This window comes from Megalobrama amblycephala, linkage group LG1 (assembly GCF_018812025.1).
Source record: "Megalobrama amblycephala isolate DHTTF-2021 linkage group LG1, ASM1881202v1, whole genome shotgun sequence".
NCBI lineage: Eukaryota > Metazoa > Chordata > Actinopteri > Cypriniformes > Xenocyprididae > Megalobrama > Megalobrama amblycephala.
In genome coordinates this window covers 74,010,929-74,016,871 of record NC_063044.1, presented here as the reverse complement: position 1 = coordinate 74,016,871, position 5,943 = coordinate 74,010,929, and the positions used below count along the sequence as shown (strand labels likewise).

Genomic DNA, 5,943 nt, shown 5'->3' with positions numbered 1-5,943 from the left:
CTGTCCTGATTCAGATCAAACTGTGTTGAAGTGAATCTGTCCTGATTCAGATCAAACTCTGTGTCAAAGTGAATCTTCTGTAAGTGAATCATGATGATTATGAATGTGTTTTTCAGTGTTTAATGTCACAGACTCCAGCGGTGGATCGGCACAAACTCCAGATTCACGTGAGTTCAGATGATGATTGAGTGTAAAATATCTGACTGAAGATCACATATAAGACACATGCCAAAGTTTAGAGAAAGAGAAGAAATATATAATATATAGCTCATTAATTCAGATGATTGTATTGTGTTGTTGTTTTTGTCGATCAGCTGATTTATATTGTGTGGCTTGTTTAGATCAGTTCTGGTGGATTTTGGCTCTTTTCATCATCACGATTGTTCTTCTGCTCTTGATCTGTTTCTTGCTGCGTAAAAGGATCTTCAGGTGAGACACGAGTGATTAATTGTGTATGAGAGACTTTAAATAGTCATGAAATCTTGATGAAATCAGTGGCCTAAACTATAAAATCTCTCTGAATAAATATAATGAATATAATAGTATTTAATTATCAGTTTCAATGTGTTGTCAGGTATTTTCTGAAAGCAGAGACGTACGTTCATTGCAGTGATTCAGAAATCAGGTGAGTGAAAGTGAGAGAAAGAAAGACTTCAAGTGGTTTGACTGAATCACATGATCATTCAGGTTTCAGACTTTTATCCCTTTTCCACCAGAATGGTTTGCAGGTTTCTTGTTTTCTGTTCTCGGCCGGGTGAACTGGAGCCTGTTGTGAACCGGCCGCGTGTTTTCACATTAGACTTGAGGAAGGAACAGTATTTACCTGTCTATAACCGATCCAAAACCAACAGTGCGTGTCCCGGTGTTTGTGTGGTCGGTGCTGTTCACCGAACTGGGACTGATTCTAGTGAACCGGCAAATCATCTGTCCTTTCTGAGATAAACTGAAACTGAAAGCGTTGATTCACTCACTCTCTCGCACACATAGTTGTATATATTTAGATATAAGAGCAATGATTGCTCACTGAGACAGTGCCAGTGTTTCTCTGGCTTTTAGAGCTGAACCGATGATCTTTTCAGTCCATGAACCACCTCTCACGGCATGGTTCAAGAATGGACACAAGCCAGGAACACTTAAGAAAATGAACGTAATCATAAATAATAGACCCTTTTCACAGACTTTGATGATGCGTTTTAATCAATATCATAAATCCTGCAAAGTTTTTCATATATTCAATTTTTTTTAAAAAACGTATGTAAATTTATAACGCTATACTTAGTAGGCCTATTACCTGTCTGTTGTTATCAATCACTCTCTATTTTTTTTCCCTCTTTTTTTAAAGTTGTGAAAACACTATTGTGGAGTTTTTCTTTTGCTATTTGAGCAAATGGAAACACAAAAATACATTTAATGTATTCTCTCATTCACCGCTATAGAGTTTTGCCCAACTATGATGACTTCTGCTTCTGAGAAACCCGGAAATGTGAAAAGGGTCTATAAGCATATTCACATCGGCTGTTTCTCAATTCCAAGAATGCAGAGAACGGACTTGCTTTCTCGTGGAGTCCGGTCTTGCCAGGCGACCTTAAAAAGAACAAAGGACGCGAGGACACAGAACGCCTCATTTGAGAATTGAGATGTGCTGCGATCTTGTTGCTCAACTGACCGTCCCAGCATATTAAGGCCCTGGTATACTTCAAATGAAGTTCTTTTTCGTTCTTTGTTTAGGGGTAAAACGAAGTTCGAAATACTTGATGAGCGATATACTGTAATCGAACATCTGACTCCGCCCACACTGCTGAGAGCGACGGTTAGATGAATATGTAAATATGCGCCGAGCACTTTCTTCTCATTTACAAAATAAACACAACAAAAATGAGAAAACAGTAAGCATTTATTATAGAAAGCATAAGAAATGCGTCTGATCATAAGAGCATGGGAATATTAGCACAAGCTCTGCAAATTAGCACTCCAGTCACGTCTTCATATAGCACTTTATTCAATAGATTGCTTAAAATCAAACAGCTTTACAGTATCAAACATGAAAAACAGTGTCAGTGCCTCATTTTTTTACAAGCACAACTGTGTTCATGTTTTCACCCGTGGAGATCTTACCTCAACAAACTCAACAGATCAAATGAGTCAAAGACGCGTCCCACGCGAGTGAAGGCGGAGCCTCAGCGCACACCTCCTATTACGTTGTCGTCACTGACCAATGGTAGTACGAAGGTGTTTTGCAGCTGAAGTGAACTTTTCCTGAAAGTTCGCTTTGGCAAGCCGTTTCAAACTTCCAAAAAGAACACAAAACGAACTTCGTTTTTGGCCTGATTTTGTTTGAAATGGCGTCACATCAGTTCGTTCTTCGATTTCGTTTGAAGTATACCGGGGCCTTTATAGTAGCAGCTAATGCACAATAAATACAACATAACATCACAAACAAATGTCATAACCTATTAAAAGACTTGTATCATAATATTATTATTTTTATATAATTTTATATATGTTTATTTTACCGCGTGTGTTTATGAAAATGAGTAGCCTTTACATGTTTTGTCAATGTTAAGATTATTTTTTATATGCTAAAAATTCTGCAGGCTTTCTTCAGGTTATCACTTTATTAAAATTAAGCAAAACAAACTGTTTACTTTCTTGAGCCATCACGTTTTTGTGAGCTTGTAGCGGGAATCTCATAAGTGAGAACGAGAACTTTAAAGCTTACAGGCTTCCGTACGTCGACCGCCGCAGCGTCTTCTGGGATTTTTTTAACGGTTCGATTCTCTCAAGTCTGCATTCGATGCATCCTCGATATCAAGAACACATCCGGGTACTTTCATGCGTCCTCTGTTCTTGAGTATTGGAACTGAACTTTGACGGTTGATGATGATGTAGAGCAAGAAAACAATGAGGAAAGATCGCTGAAGAACGCATATTCAGAAACAGCCATAATTTATATCCACACAGGAACTGTGTCGGTGGAAAAGGGGTATGTGTGAATCTTCATCTGCTGTATCTGAATGTGTTTCTCTCAGGGATCCTGAATCTGCTGTCCAGAAGAAGCTCAGATCTGATGAATCTGATTCACTGAATCATACTGAATCTGAATAGATCAACGGCTCGTGTCCAGAGGATCATCCTGTCATCTCACTGAACGTCATTCATTAATGGTTTCTGTGTGATATTTCACTTGCTGTAATTGGTACTGGTTCTGCCTAATATAATATGTAGCTGAAATAATGAGAAAATAATGAGAAGGAAACCTCAGCTAAAGTCACTTTTGGGGGACAATCCAACCAATACAAATAAATAAATAAATAAATAAATAATGATTAAAAAAAGAAGAAAATAGGATAAAAATGCTACATATTATTAGGGCAGTTACATAAATTTGAAAAGCTTTAGGATTTGTATTGTTTTTATAAGCTATAGGTTTTGTGATCACATGTTGGAAAGAGTTTAAAAATATATTTAATATATTAATATATTTCTTTTGAGTTATGTTTGTCTTATGAATTTAAACTTTGCCAAAATAATTAAAAGATTAATAAGATAATATTGTTTTTGAGAAAAATATGGGTTAGAAAACAAAGGATAATGTCATGGGGTTCTAAATTAAGAGCTCTGTTTATTTATTTATTTTTTTATTTTTTTTGTTATGTCTATTTTAAAGTCAGTCCAAAATGAAATAGAAAAAGAGCAATAAAGAAATAAATGTTCAATATCAGATGATTCAGATGATGTGTTACAAAAATTACATTTATCAAAGACAGTATGGATATATCTACTAATGGCTAATGGACTAATTCTTGTCAATAAGCTGGTTAACAATTAAAATGTTGTGCTGAACCCAATTATCAATGCACAATGATTTCTTATTATGAGTGATACTACCATTGTTCCATATAAAGCACATGCTAGGAGAGAAATTGTGTGTGTGCAAAAATGACCAGAAGAGTAATGCTTGTTTTGACAACCTGCCAAAGCAATAAGTTTACCAGTTATATAAGGACGTTGCAACAAAAAATTTAAACCCCTAAGTTTTTTTTAAGTAAAAAATATGGGACTATATTGAAAATACTTGTTTGATTTTTCTTTAAAAAAGTTTTTAAGCCATGTTAATTTTTAGAATTTGGTTGAAAATAGTAAAATTAAGAACATTTAACCCACCATCAGATAATTTATTAACAAGGACATTTTTTTTCTTTTAATTTTACGAGGTTTGTTTCTCCAGATGAAATTAAAGAGTAATTTATCCATTTGTGAGCATATATCCTTTGGAGCACTAAGAGAAGAGAAAAGGCTGCTCTCGAGAGACCTTCTGCCTTACTCAATAGAATTCTCCCTTGAATAGAAAGATCTCTGGTTAACCATGAGTTATATTTCCTTTCCATTTTTTCAATAACAGGCGCTTTTTTCTTCTTAAAGGCTGGCTTTTACGGTTCTGTAGCTTGTTTTCCCCCCGGTGTGGGCGTGGTCTAAATGCACTTTGTCTTTATAGTCAAGTCAAGTCAAGTCACCTTTATTTATATAGCGCTTTTTACAATGCAGATTGTGTCAAAGCAGCTTTACATTGATAACTGGTACATAATTTTGGCTGCACAGCAGCTCTTAAAGAATAGTGTCAATGCAGGCAGATCAGAAGCACTGTTGAATAAATGTCAAGAATACTGTTGAATATCAAATGTCAAGTGTCCCCAACTAAGCAAGCCAAAGGCGACAGCGGCAAGGAGCCCAAACTCCATCAGGTGACATCAGGTGGCAAACAGGTGGCAAACAGGTGTTAAAATGGAGAAAAAAAAAACCTTGGGAGAAACCAGGCTTAGTCGGGGGGCCAGTTCTCCTCTGGCGAACAGTGCTTTGTTACGAATCAGGTTGCTATCATAAGTCTGATAGGATCACAACAATCAAAGTATTTATTTCAGTTCCATCCAGTTGAGGATCTATTCATCACGTTGTATTCATTATATGTTTGCTCACTAAATCATGTGACTTTATTCTCTTAAAAAACATGTAAAGATTTATTGTGAAAAGCGCTATACAAATAAATGTGAATTGAATGAAGATTTTGCTTTAGTAATGAAACATTTGTTTTTTTTTTATCATTTACTGTCAAAAAACAAACAATAAAAAACAACTGACCACATTAGTTTTGTTGTTTTGAATTAAAGAGTTCTAGTTCACCCCAAAAATTAGCATTTCATCATCATTTACTCACCCTCATGTTGATCCAAACCTGTATGAGTTTCTCCTTCTGAACACAGAAGATATTTTGAAGAATGTCAGTAAGCAGACAGTTGATGATAGCCATTGACTTATATAGTATTGTTTTTCTTACTACATACGTAAATGTCTACCATCAACTGTCTGCTTACCATGTTTGAACTTCCAAGGCTAGTAGTTTTCGCTGTAGTAACAAAAATGAAATGAGAATTGTGAATATTTCACTGATATCTAAAATGTTGGTGTAATGCATGATGCTGGGTTCATGATACAAGATTTTAACACTTTTTAAGAAATCTTCAATGCAAAAAATATACGACTAGAAATATAGTCTTTTATTCGACTGAAAGTAACAAAATACAAACCAATGCAGGCGGACCTTGAGATGTTTTAAAGTGCCCTATTATGGTTTTTAAAATATTCCCTTTCATGCAGTGTGTAATATTGGATAATATAATGTTTATAATATAATGTATATAGCTGTATGTGAATAAAAACATTGTCAAACGTGCACGATAAATAAAGTTATTGTCTCTCAAAAGAAAGAATCGGCTCTGAATAGCCTAAACGAGTCATCAGAAATTTACATTTCCACTAGTAAACTATAATTTTTGATATTTTCACTAGTGAAATGTCACCATAGGCTGCCATTCAAATTCAACTGTTGATATCAAGTATTGATTTCTTACTAGTTGAAATTCCAATTTCACATATCAGAAATACAAT

At 35.1% G+C, this 5,943-nt stretch overlaps 1 long non-coding RNA gene across 1 annotated transcript; it reads left to right on the top strand.

Annotated features, from left to right (window-relative positions):
- The first annotated feature begins 371 nt into the window (after positions 1 to 371).
- On the top strand, positions 372 to 3,234 carry LOC125248884. The gene is made up of 3 exons (XR_007180431.1): positions 372 to 429; positions 575 to 625; positions 3,030 to 3,234. It is a non-coding gene; the product is annotated as an uncharacterized LOC125248884 (long non-coding RNA).
- The last annotated feature ends 2,709 nt before the right edge of the window (positions 3,235 to 5,943 follow it).